We start from the raw sequence: 18,394 nt of genomic DNA, 5'->3' as shown, positions 1-18,394 counted from the left end.
GAGAAGTAAAATATGTCATGCTTTCAGTTAACAAAAGTCCAAAATCACAGATAAGTTTGTATCGTGTTGTCAATGTCATGGATTCTGAAGTTTTATAAAAATAATCCTGATTTATCTGAAATCTATTCTCTTTGAGGGGAAAAAATACCATTATCCCTGTTTTAAAGATAAACAGATCTTGAGAAAAATCAAGGGAGCTTAAGTGACTCATGCAAAGCCACAGAAGAAATTAATGTCAGAGTGAAACTAATATCTAGATGGTGCCAAAACACTATTTAAGCATGTACTCTTAGCTTAAAATCTCCATCTTCCAGAGAATGACAAGATATGTTATCCATTGTGAAATGCATCCAGCTCACAGACTTTCATTTAATGTTAGTTTGAAGTGTTAGCTGCAGTATTATGATAGCTCTTATAAAAACACTGCTGTGCACAAGGAATCCCAGATATGACATTTGATCAAAGCTGACTGTCACAATGAAGATCTGTTCCTTTTTGCACAGTGGAAAGGCATTTGTAACAAGATTTTTGATGGCCACCTGGAGGTTTAACTAAATGATTTCTTTTGAGTCTTCTGTCATGATTTTCACCCTTAGTATCTCCATTACTAGGAGAAAAAGAAATATGTAAAATAGATTAGTAGAATGCCAGAGGATAAATGGAGAGCATCCTTAAGGAAAGAAAGGTTCTTGGAGAAACTTAGGTGCTCTAGTCTGCAAGAGAAGTCTGTTGATTAAAAAAATAAATAAATGATGTAGTCATATAAACATAACTCTACCTATAGATATTCACAAAATCTATGCATCTGACAGTGACTGATGGTATCTTTCAGAGAAAACAATGCATTGTTATTTGTGGTATGGACAGAAAACCACAGAGCATTTAAATATTTGCTATAGCTGCTGTAATTAACCCCAAACCCAAACTTCCATCAGCAACAGAATTAAAATATTTATTACTGCATAATGGTACTTCCTGCTCATTTAGAGTAGCCTAAAGCTATCAGAACATTTTTAGACCTATTCCTCATAGCTTTCAAGACTCCTTCCTCAAAAATATTCCATTAAGCTAAACCTGAGCTAGTAACTCAAGGCCCATAGACAATCCATTTACAGGCAGGTAATGACCATTCAAGCTTGTTTCAAGATGAGCCAGGAAAGAACATATTCAAGTAAAGGAAAGCCAGTGACTCTAGAGCAACCATTTTCAATATCCTGCTCTGCTGCAGTTATTTTGTGTTATCAGCATAGCCACCATACTCCAGCTCTGCCAGGTATTTAGGCCGATCAAAATCATGATGGAGCCAGCAGCAGTTAGGCAGCTTCATGTGTTAGTTCTCCTTATTGATACCATGGGAATAACAACACCTGTGCACCTCATAGACATACTCTGTGGATAAATAAATCTTGGAAAGTTCAGCTGGTCAGATATTATAGCTACAGAGAGAAAGCTAGGCCACAAAACAGATGATGCCATTATCAGCCACTTGGGCCGTTTCTTACAAAGTCCAGCAATATCAGCATGAAACATGGAGTCCATAACTTCTTGCCAGTCAAGTGCCATTTGTTCAATGTGACCCCTTGTCCATATCTTCATGGAGTGCAGACGGGCTACAGTGGCACACCAGAGGGACATGGGTGAGGTGAGGATGACTACTGCAAAGTCAGGGATGTCACTGTTTAGAATTGCTCAGCAGCACAGCCTCTTTCCTATCACATGATTAGAGAGTCCAGTATAGGTGGACACTAAGTGAAAATAAATATTGTGACAGAATTTAAAGCACAAATTTTACTTGAGAACTGTGTTGTTGATGGCTGAAATTTTCTGTCATGATGATGACATGAATTATTCATGTCCTCAGCAGTGAAAGAAGATAGCTTTCATAGAAAATCTTTAGGGCATGTGGAAGAACAAACTGAATTTTCATCATCTATCCACCTCCTCACAGTTACAAGACACAGAAGGGAGAAGGGTGGCTTAATGGATGATTGTGTATTTTGATCAGCAAAGAAAAATGTATATTCACTTTCTCACAATACGTATATATTACTATACGCCTCTAAAAATAATGTCAGTACTTTAGAATATGTCATTTTCAAACAGGTTTGTGGAGTCACAGATCTTCCTACTCTGAAGTTTGTGATATGCAATGTTATTCTGCACAGTTTGTGCAGAATTTGTAAGCTGTGGAAAAAAACCTTCAATGGAAAAAGCATGTTAGCACAAGACCTTGAGTCCAAAATAAGCTGTTGAACCTCTTTGGACTGATGGCCAATTCAGACATATCAATTATGTACTGGACCTTGTCAGCAGTAGTGAGAAACGTGCACTACCTTAAATATAGTGCACAAAGATGAGTTTGTGAATAGCTGGTCTTACACTGTGCACCAACTTGACATTGAGTATCGTCGGTTTCACAGAGAAATTAAGCATTGTAAAGAGAAATCAGTGATGGACTAATGATAAAAGTGCCTTACAGACATCTTTGAACTAACCTTCTCCAAGAGTCACCAATCCTCCTCTCCACTGAAGAGGAATCAGGCTGTTCATCAGTATTACATCCAAACAAGAATTTAGAATAACTAGAGTACATGAAACCAGGTCCTCATTACGCAGTGACATAAGATGCACTTTTATACCGACATATTTCTCTTCTATATAAATATATAATAGATTCATCTTTCTCCAGACATCTAGACCTAAAGGTAAAATGGTTCATATTCTCTTGTTCCCAGTTGGAAAGGACAGAACAAAAGTGATCCTGCACCCCATGACTTGAAAAGGACAAATTTTTGCTGGTTTTCAAAGGAAGACCAGTTTAGCTTCAAACTGTTGAGCTATGTTTGGAAAAGAAGGAGCAACAATCTGACAGTAGTAAATGAAAACTACACACTTAAGGAAGCATAGGGCATACCAATTTAGTTTATTTATTTATTTATTTTACTTTTTCAAAAGCTACAGTAAGAGACAAATGCCTTTAAAAATGTTCTATAAAGGAAGACTTATTTTCCCACATTAGAGTGCAAATTAAACTTTGCCCTGCAGTGGCACTTTTTAGAAAGGTGTAAGAAATGTCCAACCAAGTAGGCAGTGAACTGAACATTACCAAGGACTTTAAATATGTTTCACAAGTCCCATATGGTGAGAAAAGCTCTCCTGACAACACTTGTAAGAGACAGATGCTGAAAGAAACAAGTACAGATAGGATGTCTGATCCTGCAGTCCTCACATGGGGAAAACTCCCTTTGAAGTCCATAGGAATGTGAGCAAGGATTGTAATTTTTATCACTATTCTGACATCCTCTATCATACATCTAATTTCTAAGCATTTTTTCCATTTGAGAGGCTAATTCTCATCTTTCTTCCCTCTTTATAGCAGTTTCCCCTTCACTAGTGATTTTTAACCCAATTCAGCTGCCTATGTGATGCAACCAGATCATTCAGTACATGTCATTTCATTATGAAAGGGAAATCTATGCAGAGAGATGTGTTACAATTTAAAGGTAGCATTTGTACTTCAGAAGGCAAAAGACTCAGATTCATGCTCATCTGAGAATCTCAGAATCACATAATTGTCTGGGTTGGAAGAGACCTCAAGATCATCGAGTCCAACCTCTGACCTAACACTAACAAGTCCTCCACTAAACCATATCACTAAGTTCAACGTCTAAACGTCTTTTAAAGACCTCCAGGGATGGTGACTCCACCACTTCCCTGGGCAGCCCATTCCAATGCCTCACAACCCTCTCAGTCAAGAAGTTCTTCCTAATATCCAACCTAAAACACCCCTGGTGCAACTTAAGCCCATTCCCCCTTGTCCTGTCACCAGGCACGTGGGAGAAAAGACCAACCCCCACCTTGCTACAGCCTCCTTTAACGTACTTATAAAGAGTGATAAGGTCACCCCTGAGCCTCCTTTTCTCCAGGCTGAACAAACCCAGCTCCCTCAGCTGCTCCTCACAGGACTTGTTCTCCAGACCCCTCACCAGCTTTGTCGCCCTTCTCTGGACTCCCTCAAGCACCTCAATGTCCTTCTTGTAGTGAGGGGCCCAAAACTGAACACAGTACTCGAGGTGCGGCCTCACCAGAGCTGAGTACAGGGGGACAATCACTTCCCTACACCTGCTGGCCATACTGTTTCTTATGCAAGCCAGGATGCTGTTGGCCTCTTTGGCCACCTGAGCACACTGCTGACTCATATTCAGCCGACTATCAACCATCACTCCCAGGTCCTTCTCTGCCTGGCAGCTCTCCAAGCACTTACCTCCCAGCCTGTAGCTCTGCTTGCGGTTATTGCACCCCAGGTGCAGGACCCGGCACTTGGCCTTGTTGAGCTTCATACAGTTGACCTCAGCCCATTGGTCCAGCCTATCTTGATCCTCCTGCAGAGCCTTCCTACCCTCAAGCAGATCGACACACACACCTAATTTGGTGTGATCTGCAAAATTACTGAGGGTGCACTCGATCCCCTCATCCAGATCATCGATAAAGATATTAAAGAGGACTGGCCCCAGTACCGAGCCCTGGGGGATGCCACTAGTGACCTGCCTCCAACTGGATTTGACTCCATTCACCACAGCTCTTTGGGCCCGGCTATCCAGTCAGTTTTTAACCGAACGAAGCATACACCAGTCCAGTTTCTTGAGGAGAATACTGTGGGAAACGGAGTCAAAAGCCTTACTGAAGTCAAGGTAGACCACATCCACAACCTTTCCCTCATCTACCAAGCACGTCACTTTGTCATAGAAGGAGATCAGGTTTGTCAAGCAGGACCTGCCTTTCATAAACCCATGCTGACTTGGCCTGATCACCTGGTTGCCCTGCAAGTGCCACATGATGACACTCAAGATTATCTGCTCCATGAGTTTCCCTGGCACTGAGGTCAAACTGACAGGCCTATAGTTCCCCGAGTCTGCCCTCCAGCCCTTCTTGTAGATGGGCGTCACATTTGCTAGCCGCCAGTCGACTGGGATGTCCCCCAATAGCCAGGACTGCTGATAAATGATGGTAAGCGGCTTGGCCAGCTCCTCCGCCAGTTCTCTCAGTATTCTTGGGTGGATCCCATCTGGCCCCATCGACTTGCATACATCCAAGCACCATAGCAGGTCACCAACCATTTCCTCATGGATAGTGAGGGCCACATTCTGCTCCCCATCCCCTTCCACTAGGTCATGGTACTGGGTATCCAGAGAGCAGCTGGTTTTGCCGCTAAAGACTGGAAGCACAACACAGCCCAGCACAACACATTCAAAAGACATGATGGGTAAACTGAATGCACCACTCACAATTTTGATTTCAAGGGCTAAAAATTAATAGAAGACTTTTAATTTTCTATCTCTAAAAAGATTTAGAAAGATTTAAATAGATTTACTTTCTTAAGTAGAAAGATTTCACTTTTATCCAGAATACTGTGCACAGAAGTTTGCACAAAGCAAACTGAAAAAAAAAAAAAAAAAAAGCTGAGGAAATAGAACATCTTAGTTTTCCTACTGCTTCTGCCATTCCTCCCATTTCAGTTTCTGACTCTTGCCCCTTGAAGAAAATATCCCCTCTCTATTCAGGATCTGAGCAGATTTGAATTTTCCCAAGTAATAGGCCTTTCTTCCTTTCCTTTCCTTTCCTTTCCTTTTCCTTTCCTTTCCTTTCCTTTCCTTTTCCTGTTCCTTTCCTTTCCTTTCCTTTCCTTTCCTTTCCTTTCCTTTTCCTTTCCTTTCCTTTCCTTTCCTTTCCCTTTCCTCTTTCCTTTCCTTTCCTTTCCTTTCCTTTCCTTTCCTTTTCCTTTCCTTTCCTTTCCTTTCCTTTCCTTTCCCTTTCCTTTCCTTTCCTTTCCTTTCCTTTCCTTTCCTTCTCTGAAAACTGTTGCCATGGGAGGGGTTGCAGAAGGGGAAGAGGAAGAAGACAAAGGTTCAGGCACTTATTCTTTCCTTCTTTAAGTCAGTGATTAGAGATCTCATACTGGATGCAGATGAGCTGAGCCCAGTTGATATGTCTGCCTAAGAGAATCTCAGCAGGTACCTGCCATGTGCCAGGAGAGGACTTGAACAAGGAGAACATATTTTTGTGCAGTGACTACTACTGTGGGCAGGTTCTGAGGATCCCTATCACATCAGGTCCTCTGACAATACAGAAAAAGGAACATCAAGCTTATAGATCTTGACAGATTCAGAGATTAACTTGGTACTGAGCTTCCCAGCCTAATCAGGAGTTGCGGAATCATGGACTTTACTTTCACCTTATCTGTCTAGAAGTGGATTTTTTAGTCTTAGAAAATAACATTAAACTCTGAAAACTGCAGTCCATTGTCTTGGAGTAGGTGGTGGTAGCAAAGCAGGAATTTTTAACACTATGGACGTGGAATTTTAGCTTTTGTGAATCTGTGCTCTCATAAGGTACAAGGTCTCAGGGAACATTAGATTCATTCTACTCTGATTAGCTTCTGTAATGAAGTCCAAGGTCCCCAACTTGATTATCTCTAGATATCACGGTAGACTTAATAAAATATTTTTAATCCAAATGCTGATATAGTGTTGATTATATTTAATCAATGAACAAATAAAAGAACACTCTTTATTGAATAAAATAATACATATAGAAATACTTATGCTTATTTTAAAAGTCATTCATTTTCCACTGTCAGTATTAAAAATAACACTGAAAAGAGAATGAATCTTTATAATTCCTTACAATTAACATTTTAAAGGACATCCCCAGACTACAAGATCAGGATGGTACATCCCATTGTCCTACAAAACAGGAGTATAGGTTTGTGGAGTAGTTTTTTTGCTTTTTCCATAACTATTGCTGTTGCTATTACTATTCCAATTACTTTTATGATTATAATATATTTATTTATTTTATGAGAGTCTTACTCTGGTAAAATAACTTCCCTGAATTTATCTGTTTTTGTTTGAACAGTATCTACCTTTAAAATACTATAATCATGATAATCAACATCATTCTTCTATTGTTTATAGCTCTTCCCTTGTACTAAAGGGAAAGATGTCAAATCAGATTTTTTTTTTTGTTTTTTTTTTTTTTACTTGAAAAAAAACAGATTTTTCCAGGAAAGGAGAAAACGTATTTGGATTGAGTGAGTATCTGTTATTTTTTTGCTCACACTCAGAATTTCTTTCCCATTAAAATGCACTCTTTCCAGATATATGGGTTAAACAAAACACACAGCAATTGTAGTCTGAGTTTCAAGTGCTTGATAAAATGGGGACTTTGGAGTGATACTTTATAAATTCTTTTTCTAATATAGATGTAATTATTAGAAGTTCTGAAGATGTTGTTGAGGTAGTTTCAGCTCAAGCTGATTTGAAATGTGTCTCCAAATGACTAGGTTTATATCAAAAACTGTAAAGAATATGAGGTAAATTTAGCAATTTTGCTAAAATGCCAATTAAACATGCTAATTTTGCTAAGTTATTGGTCTACTATAGACTATAAATATGAGTTAGAATCAGGCTGGTCAGTCTTACATGCAGATTCCTACCATGGGAAAAAAAAAAAGTCCTTGCTCCATTGCAAACAGTTGGGATTGACTTTCTAATATTCACAATGGGCAGGAAAATAAATTAGATAATATTGAATTCAACTTAAATGACATTTCAGTGCAATATACAAACAGCATGAGGCCTCAAAAAGTCAGAAATATTCAACATTTGTATAATTTTCTTTTTCAGTAAAAGTTGTTATTTTTTTCTTTGATGGCTGTTAAGTAACAACAAGCTACAAAAATAATTCTGAGCTCCATTTTCTAACATGTAGTCTTCTTGTTTGAAGTTTTTATGTTTGAGTGAAGGGAAAACTACTTTAAACTGTGAAAATAATCAAAATGTTTTGAACTCATTAATAACGTGCTGATTATGGAAAATTGAAAAATACGTCTCAAAATTTGACAAGAAACACAAGCTTTAAAGTGCTGAAAGTTTTTCCTATCTGAGTTAGCCATTGTCTATTTTGTAATTTCAGTGTTCTCTTAAAAACAACTCACCCTATACTGGGACAAATATTATACAAGACCCTTGCTGAGTGTTTTCTGCAAGATAAATGAGTTAGGTTAGTACTACATCTGCTATAAATAGATGAATCTGTCTAGTTCCTCTCTTCAATAAAATTAACATGCCTTGTCCATCACCATATTCTAGTTTATCTAGGAAAATATTCAGTGTATGCTACATATTGTTCAATAAAAGCAAACAAAAAGTACAAACAAGCAGAAGCCTTTTACCTTCAGGGCTCCCACATAACTTTTTAGAAAAATTACTGAAAACATAACCTTACAGGAAACAACGTATGCATTTTGCCAACTTTCTTCCAGAAAACATATGGTATTTGTACCATGTCACAGTTGGTGAAAGATTAAACTTTCCGGTAGTTCTTGTTAAGAGAAATTGTCTGTCACAGCCAGATGTTATGCTGATATTGGCTTAGAAAAGGAGATTCAGTTTTAGAGGAGATGATTCTATTTTGGTTCATTAGATAGAACTGATGTCCATTGGATCACAAAAGACCTGGTCCACACAGATCATATCTGCTAAGTAATTATTAATCTATCATTTATTAATTATTAATAATTAATTCTAAATTCATTCCTTCAGTTGGCAGAGAAAAATTTGTGTCAGTTTTGCTTTTATATCAAATTTTGAATGTATATATGTGGGAAAGTCACATGCCAAGTCATAAGTTTGCCTTTGATTCTAGCCTTTGGTTATAAAAAAAAAAAAAAAAAACAAAAACAAAACAAAAAAAAAAAACTTTTATTTGGTTCCATCTCATTCATCAATCTCAAAAGTCACATTTCAAAAAGCAATGTTCAGGGTGCATATTCAGAATGCCTAGACACCAAATGAAGAACATTTTTAAATAAATCATTCCAGAAAATATTTGGAAGTTAATATGTAAAATTCATCAAATAAGCCCTCATCAAAAGTCTTTAGAAATAATAAAATAACTTAGATTTTAGCAAAACATTTTTCTTGTGTGTTCAACTAGTCAAGTTGTGTTCCTAATTTATTACTGATCCAATGGGTCATTTTATAATTTACACCTTGGCAGGATGCATGTATTACCAGCAGATTGCTACAAGAATACATAGAAAGCTAAGACAATTATTTTTTGTGTGTTGTTTTTTTCCTGTTTGAAAAATAAAATAGTAATGTGAAGGCTGTGGTACAGACCACTGGGGCTTGTGTGAAACTCATGGGACATGTTACACTGCTGAGGCACATAAAGACTTTTGAAGGGGTTAAAGACTGTGAGGATAGTGTTAGAGGCCTATGTAGAGCAGAAGAAACTAACATCTATGCTATCTGCTGAATGTGGTCTCCCTTCTCAGGACTGTGTGGGCTTTGTCTATGTTGGGAAGGGGCAGGTGAGCTCATTTACTTTTTTTTTAAAAAAAAAAAAAAGTTTAAAAAAAAATTTACTTTTTTTTTTTTTTTTAAAAAAAAAAGAACCACACCTACCCAAAGATCCCCCAGAATCCCAGGAGTGGACAAGATTTTTTGAGTCATGGAATAAGGATCCCAAAACAAAATAGAGAGATGTTATTTGAAATTAGTAAATACCCCTTAAATACACAAACCTGAAAAATAGCTTTCTTACTTTCAGAGTTGGCAGGTCACTATCTGGATCAGGGTTCTCCCTTACCATCACCCTTGGGATATTGTGACACCATCCCAAGACTGGAGCACTGCAACGTCCCCTGTGTGACATAAAGGACATAAATCAACAATATTTCCTTGATTAAAAAGGTTGGAAAACACTTGGTCAATGTTTTTGAAGGTTGTAAAAAACAACAACAAAATTTCACTGTGTTGTTTCAAAAAAAAATGTAAATTGTAAACAGCAGTTTTGACTAATTTCATGTAAAAGAGGTGTTTGTGGCAGAGCTCCAGACATCTGATTCCAATGTACAGTCCCTTCTAAACACAACATTATGCTTTATGACTAATATTTATACTTAAATCAGGAGACTAGTTGCCTAGGGTTTGGTCAAACAAATCTTTTCTTACCAACTTCTTGACTTCCATGAAAATGTAGAAGGAGAAATAATGACTCATCATTTGGAAGCATGTTGTGTTGTGGTCTTTTCAACATGGTTGGAGTAAATAACTGCAAAAATAAAACAGTAGCAAGAAGGTCAGACAAAGTCAGCCATCAGATTTATCTTCACTAACTATATTGGTGATGGGATTTACGACTTGAATCTTTTTTATAAACACATGATTACTTCAAATAATAGAATATAGATATGATTTTGAAGCTTGATGGGAAATAACTACGCAATATCACCATTTTCTGGAACATGCTTTTAAGAACTCTGAATTTAATTCTAGTTTTCACTGAGTGACTGAAATCTTTAAGAAAAAAATAATTGTTTCCTTTCATAAAATAGTACCTGTGAGCTCTGTCAATTTTACTGCTCCCGTCTTGGTCTCTGGCAGCTGCAAGCACTCCATATAAAGTCACCCTTTTGTTATCATTGCTTTTAAACTCAAGAAAAATTCATTTCTTCATTATCTGTTGAAGTATATCTTCTTTGTGTGTTTGTTTTTTGTTGGTTTTTTTTTTGTTTTGTTTTTCCTTTTTTTCCTTTTAACCGAAAGATTATAATTGCATTTTCATTTATTCTACTTTTAAAAACTGTAACATTTGTTTCAGATATCTACTTTCAAACAGCTAATTACATGTGCCATTTTTTACATTCAAAAGTCTTTTTTTCTACTATAGGTCTATTTTTATAAACTGTAAACTCTCTTCTTATAGCAATGAGGTTTATGAGTGATTAACTCTGGGGAAAATATATACTTGTGGTTGTCATCTTAGGTATTGGACACGGATATGTTACTTCTGATTTACAGAAGTAGGTAATGATGTAATAATATGAACCTAAGAATCTCCTATTCTTCCTTTTTGTCTTTTGTTTAGGAATTCTATTCAAATAAAACCAAGTGGAGACTGACAAGTGGAGGCTTACTATAAAACTTCTCTGATCGTTATCGTTAGATAAAATTCATTTTAAATATACGTTTAGTAGATACATAGGAACAATGAAAAAAAGCAAAGGGAATATTTTTTTATTACCTCACTGATGCAAGTTTTGTTTTATTTTATTTTATTTTATTTTATTTTATTTTATTTTATTTTATTTTATTTTATTTTATTTTATTTTATTTTATTTTATTTTATTTTATTTTATTTTTCTTCCATTAGTGAATTGTTATTCACTCTTCATATTTTATTCCTTACAAAAAAAGTAAGAAACAATACAGAAAGCAATCTGGACATTCTTTACTATCAGTACTGTTGATCTTGAGCAGACAACAGTAATAGTGGCAGTTATTTCTTAAATCATATTAGTATTTCAATGACTTTACAGGTATTTCCTCTACAAAATGCACATTGCTGGTAAATTACTTCTAAATAATGGTATACTTATTGTGTAGATGTGCAATTACATAATAAAACAGACTTAAGTACATTGGTAGCCCAGCATAACCAAGAAGAACACTGATAAATAACCCTCTTAGCCTTCCAAGGATGAGCCTGGAGATTCTGGTGAAAATTACACTGACTGTTTAGAGGAGTGATACATCATTCTTTCAAGGGAGTGTTTCTCTACAACTCTTTTCTTTCTCCATAACCAAGTGGCACATAAAATCTTTTGCAGACCTTCAACAGCACTGTGTGGAGACAATATACATCTGGAGAGAGAGACAGATGAAAGGCTGAGCCCTGTCCACATGCAATTTGTGCCTTCAGGTTAAGATTTTCCCTGGAAGAAAGGGGAATGTGTTCCTTGTGAATGTGCACTTGATGCAGTTCGTCATTAAAGAATCATGGATGAACATCGTGCATGGAATAGATTTGCTTTCTAATTTTCTAATGACAAAAGCTCTGGCACATGTAACAATATATTTAACTATAACAGCCATTTAGCTGAGTATGGAGACACTCCTGGTTTTGATTTTTTTTTTTTTTTGTTAATAAAAGTACATGCATATAGTTCAAAATCAGTATCAAATAGTATCAAACATCTTTTTAATCTTATGACCTATATTTGCATTTCTGATACAGGGAGCATGAACTAAATTGCCTAATAACATTGTAGTAATTTAATGCAGTATGCTACAATATTAATAAAGTGCATATCATACTATTATAGCGATTAACTTAAATTCAAATAAAGTTGTGTCATTAAGAAGAGTGTACTACATTATGTAATTGGTTCTTCCTCTGTTATAAAAATTATCTTTTCAAATACAAAGAATTATATTAAAAATAAAGCTCCAATTTAATGAATGCATAAGTCTTTAACTTTCAAATATATTCTGCAAAGGGCTAATTTCTCAACAGTAATCTAAAACTGATGAAGTATCTGTTTCAGCTTTGCTGTCAGAAGACAAGGGAAAGTCAGGGTTTATGTTCTTGACTGTGTTCTGATTTCAGAAAAGCAGAGAACGATTATCCTGTTACATGAATACTGGTTGCATATATTAATAATGACTCCATAGGATGCTGCAACGAATTTTGATTTTAGGTACTCAGGTATATTTTCAAAAATGTTTTAGATCCTTATTTAGGCATCTCCCGAGTAAGAAAGAAAATAGGCTTGTCTTACAAGAACAAAAGAGGGAGACAGCACACCTAGGTGCTTGCATTAGAAATGAAAATAGTAAGAAAACTGTATTCCCTGCAATCTGTATATACTCTATTGCAGACCACATCAGTTGTTAGTCTGACTTGTGAAGCTAGAACTGGTTTATATTATGAACAATAAATTAATATTTATATATAAACATTTAATTTTTATTTCAGAGTAGCATTCTGGCTAACATCTTAATTGAGTCAGGGTATGTATGTGTACAACCAAACAAATTTTAACTGACTTCACATTGCAAGGAGATGCTAAGTCCACCTGCAATGTCAGTGTTCCTTATTTTAATGAAAATAGTTCAAACTCAAGCAAGAAATTAATGTGAATTAGAATAAATTTACAGAACACAGGTATTTTTCATCTGCTCACTAAGTATAAAACTATAACTCATTGGGAAAATGTGTAATAATATCAATATTAACAATAATAATAAATTAAATGCATTGTGTATCAGTTGGTTGCTCACTTCGAAAGTAATGAATAAAACCAAGCCAATATGGTTTGTAAAAGAGAACTGTAATGATAGGCCACACTTTCCAACTGTTGTGAGGGTGGCTGGTTCATTTACTCTCTTTAAATGACTTAATATTTGATGAAGCCTGCAGCTATTTAGGGTTAATAGATTTTCATTATTCCATTATGCTTCTGTGAACTGAAAAGGTTTCAATATAAGTAAGCTAAGAATTATTCACAGATGTTCTCAGCCGAAGATGACTTCCTCATCTCTTTCCTCACCACTTTTCTGCAACAAATAAAATAATATACAGAACTGTCCCCTGCCAATGAGAAAGACTTTGGGCTTCCGATTAATGAACTTTTGCTTTTCTTTAAAGCATGAACTCCAAAGAAAGTAGTTGCATATAAAATCTAAACACCTACACACTTCCCTCAAAAGAAAGCAGAAGATATCTTCCTTTGGACTGAATATATAGTTTATTTATTTTCCCATGTTGAGAAAAAAAAAAATCAACAACTGATTCTTGCATTTTAATCCAAATTGAACAAGATTCAACATTTTGTTCAATACTGTTTTGCAGGTGGTGACATTGTAGGATTCGGTGTATTTATAGGTAGGATTATCCAGAACTTTTGAAATATATGATTGTCAATGAACTGTACTACACAAGGAAATCAACTATATCTTCTTCCTTATTCAGAATTACTTGTTTTATCTCTTTTACTCAGTGTGAAGTGGAATTTTTTTCAGCATGAATGTAATGCTTAAATATCCATACTTTACATGTATTAACAGAAAAAATATATCATAAAATAATGAAAATTATCAGATGCCAATGCAGTCATTCTCTCACTACTCTTTCTTAGGAGGCATGAGTAGAACGTAAGACAAAAAAGCTCCTTGGTGAAAATAAGGGCAGACAGATTTTTTTACTAATTACTATTGGCAAAACATAATTGACTTGGGAAAGATGAATTTAATTTCTTGCCAATTCATTACAAAATAGAATAGAGAGAAAAAGAATAAAACTAAAACCGTCTTCCCTCTACCGTTTTTCTTACCGTGGAGAAAAATGAAACAATTTTGTGTACTGTAAAAGCAAACAAAAAAGTAAATAGATTGAAGCAGGATAAATCAAAAATATATACATAAATAAGTTACCATTAGTTTTTTTCTTAGTAATCCCTGCTCAACTACTTGCTTTGCTCATGAGATCTCTACCCGCATCATGTCTCTGCCTGGGAGCTGCCTGAGCAGGGCAGCCTGTGATGGCACCTCCTGCATCTCTTCTGTCAGGACTTGTCCACTCTGCACAGAATACTTACTTATGCACTGGAGCAGAGGCCAAAGCTCAGGTGTTTCATTACTGAGAGAAGTGTCCTAAGTGCTAGGTTACAAAACCATTCTCACTTTCAATCTGTGTTGTTTAACAGTACTCTAAAACATTGTGCTCAGAATGGAAAAACATCAGCTGGAGGAACTTCACGAGATGGAGTGTTTTCCCCAGCAAATGGCAGTCCTAAAATAGTTTAGAAGCTGTGCAAGAAACCAGGTTTGGTTTTCCGTAATCTTATATGAGTACATTTTCCAAAGCTACTGAGTGAGGTAAAAATAGCAGCCGGGTTTTAGAAGTCTAGTCCAATCTCATTTTTTTTCTGACCACAATTATTTGGTAGTTTTTTTGCCAACCAGAAAAAAAGCACTGCGCATTTTAGTAAATGATGTATTACACCATTATTTTTACATCATCAATTTTTGTTCTGGGGCAATATTATAGTACCTCTGTGTAACTAACACAGTGTAAATATTAACCAACTGTTTTTACAACTAATAATATTTCTTTTCTAATCAAATCTGGTAACAATACTTGATCTTGTAAACAATTTTAGTTTTATTCTGGGGAAACAATAATGGAATACTCCTTATCCTGAAGTCTAAATGATACTGCCTTCACAAAATGGTGTTTGGAAGACGGTGATTTTTTTTTTTTTTTTTTTTTCTACTGGATCAAACTTTCTCGAAGATGTGACCACTTCTGCCATACAATTATATCTGAATTTTTGCCTCAGGATATAAGAGACAAGACTAAGAACTTAAACCCCAAGATTTTAAAAGATAAGTAAAAAGCCACTCAAAATTATTACTTTTGTCTTTTCCCGTGTGTCTGACTCATGTTTGCAGATTGGTACTACAGAGACAACTTGAAGAACAAAAGAAGCAAAGATAATGCCTAGTATAGTTTGTGCAACCAAAAAACTGTACAATTTCACTTAGTAATTCCTGCATTTAATTCCCATTCCAAAAGCCTGAAATTTTTGCCTTCTACATAAAACAAAAAATCCCACATTTGTTTAGGTGTTTATAATAAAAAAAAAAAAAAAAAAAAAGCAAAACAGCAAAACTCACCCCTCCATGGCAATACAGGAGGGGTGAGGGTAACACAAACTCATCTGCAATAACTGCAACTTGAAATGTAAGTGAATGCAATTAGAAAATGTGTTTTCTCTTTGCACGGTTTTGGACTACTGAGTTCAACTTACAAGTCTGTGATCTTGTTTTGGAATCTTTAATCTGACAGCACAGAGGAAGCTGAATGAGAGGAGCATATTGAAGAGAAGGCTGTCCTTTTAAAGAGAGCTGAATTACGCATGCCTCCTATGAAACTTATCTGCAGGAGGCAGATTTGATTGAGCACAACTGGAAAAAACAAAAGACCTAAGCTGAACATGAGCATACATGCTTGTGTGGGGCTAGTTATGGACAGATACACATGAAGAGTGCAAATGGGCCTGAAAAAGTACTCATTAGAAACCTTATATGAGAAAAGCCTTATTAAAGATTTTTTGGTTACAGCTCATTGACCCTGAAGTAATTAGCATTAAATATCACTTAGGGAAATTGCTAATCTATGGTATCTGACATGGTAAAAGAATAAAAGAGGAACTCACTCTGACTCACATGGCTTTGAACTTTCCTTTCTAAATACCATTCAGCTTTTCAATCTGATACTAAGTAACCCATGAGGTGAACTCTAGCCTAAGGGATAATAGAGTGAGGGACAGGGCTTCTGCCTTCTTAGCAAACAAGGCTAAAAAGAAAAAAAAAAAAATCACTGTGTAATTATTTCTTTCATTCTGGTCTGGCTGAATGGCAATGCTCTCCTACTTGGCTGTACCAGCTTTGGTTGGGCTAGATGTAATTTTCTTTATAGTAGCACCTGTATGGTGCTATATTTTGGATTTCTGACAAAAACAGCATTGATAAACACACTGATATTATAGCTGTTGCTGAACAGTGCTTGCACAGCATCAAGGCTTTCACTGTTTCTCACTCTGCCCCCACCACAGTCCAGCAAGTAGCTTGGCGGTGGACAAGGCATTGCAACCAGGACAGCAGACTCATTGTGAGGACTACCTCATAATATCCTTATCAACTTAAGTCATTCTTTCTGATGGCTCAAAAGGCCAAGACCTGTGATATACGCTAGCAAGCAGAGCAACAGAAGAAGCTGAGGAAGCAACCAGAAGAGGCCAACATTGATAAGCATGCGCTATCTCTGTCACTGCATGTATTAAGGGGTTCATACTTCTCACTCCAAGTGATTTGTGATTCATTACATAAGACAGCACAGACCTTTGCATTTCACCTATAAAGTCCAGTTCTTGGATATGATAAATGGATATCAAAGGGAATGTTTGCAACTTTGTATTTGTAACAGCTATAGCAAAGATATGTATTTTGGCTGTAGAGGAAGAAGGTTGACTTTAAACTAGCTATCAACTGTTCATAGACTGCAGAGTTTAGTACCTGAGCAATTTTTGCCCTACAGTTTGTTTTGCTTCTTCATAGTATATAAACAAACAAACCCAAACAAACAAAAACCAGCATAGCTCTTCTACTATACCATGTTCATGGATGGTGTCCTGGTTTCAGTTAGGACAGAGTTAATTTTCTTCCTAGTAGCTCTGTCCTAACTGAAACCAGGACAGATGGCAATTTCCTGGAGATCTAAGCTTCAGTGTATGTTTCTAAGATACTAAAAACTCACTGTCGTTGCTATTTAAGCATGGACATACTTCTGTCTGGTGACACTTTTGTCAATATTGCATAACCTGGGAAATACCATTTTATTCTAGAATCACTGAAGTTAAAAACTACTGGTGTGCCTTTCTTATTATCACAAACAGGCTTCAACAGACTCCTTTAAAGCATGTCTTAGCTTCAACAGAAAACAAAACCTGCTTTGGGCCAGAGGGCTTGACAAAAGAAATGCATCTCATCTATGAAACAGACAGTAACAGGAAAATAGGCAGTTCTTTAAAGCACAGAAAAATTGTTTTCTACCAGAGAAGGCTCATGTGATCTACAACTGGCTTGTATGGCTTTATATTCAGAGTACGTTTGGCAAATTTCTTTTTCTTTTTTTCTTTTATTTTTTTTAGCTTTCTTTTCAACACAATGCTGCATTCCAAGGGTCTTTACAGAGTGGCTCCTACCTAGCTACCCCTGCCAAGTAAAGAAATCTGTTCAATACAGCCCTATCTCTTCCCCATTGTAACCCCCACTGAATGGGAGAAATTTTCCCTGCTTCCTAGCTGGAATCTGTTCCTCAGTCAATGGCATATTTTTTTGAGCTCTATATTCAGATTTTTCTTGTTTAAAAAGTCCAGGAAGAAGAGATTTCTAGTACTCCATGCTCTCTTTCTACAAGGGTTTGTGACTAGGCTTCTAAAAATATATATATGAACTCAACATAGACTTCTTGAAGTCCTGAGCTCTTTTTTAACCTTAGCTGTGGTACTTTTTTTTTTTTTTTTGAGGTTGCTTACCTCATTTCAGTGGCATCAGTGTAATCCAAGTTAACTCTTCAGAAGTCAAGGGAATTATCAAGCATAAAGCCACATACACGAGTGGAATAAACCCTTCTGGTTCACTGGTATAATTCTTTAGCTGTTTGGCTATACTTCCTTCAACTAACAACAGAGTAATAAAATTGTTCTTTGCAGTGAGATTGAATCTGTTAGAGCTTTTCTTTCTCAAATCCCATATAACATGAATAGACAGCTTTTTACTTTTCTGTGGTGCATTTCATCTCTTGCTCAGTGTGGATTTTTAGATGTTAGATCTTTGCACACTCTGATGACAGTTTAGACATAGGACAAGTCAAACTTTTCTGTCCTTTCAGTACAATAGATCTCTGTTGCTGTCATGCTGGGTAGACATTTTCCTGAGATGGCTTTTTGTATGCGATATACTGATGTGTGTGTCTCTAT

At 36.1% G+C, this 18,394-nt stretch overlaps 1 long non-coding RNA gene across 1 annotated transcript in view; it reads right to left on the bottom strand.

Annotated features, from left to right (window-relative positions):
* Positions 1-18,394, bottom strand: part of LOC137850223 (uncharacterized) — a 104,719-nt gene that overhangs the window by 3,110 nt on the left and 83,215 nt on the right. Inside the window, exons 2-3 of the long non-coding RNA XR_011092380.1 lie at positions 10,020-10,119; positions 9,610-9,709 (exon numbers count right to left, since the gene is read on the bottom strand). This is a non-coding gene — a long non-coding RNA (uncharacterized lncRNA). The remainder of the gene's footprint in view (positions 1-9,609; positions 9,710-10,019; positions 10,120-18,394) is intronic.

This window comes from Anas acuta, chromosome 1, assembly GCF_963932015.1.
Source record: "Anas acuta chromosome 1, bAnaAcu1.1, whole genome shotgun sequence".
NCBI classification, from domain to species: Eukaryota; Metazoa; Chordata; class Aves; order Anseriformes; family Anatidae; genus Anas; species Anas acuta.
The sequence above is the reverse complement of the archived record's forward strand: the minus strand, read 5'-3'. Positions and strand labels throughout refer to the sequence as shown.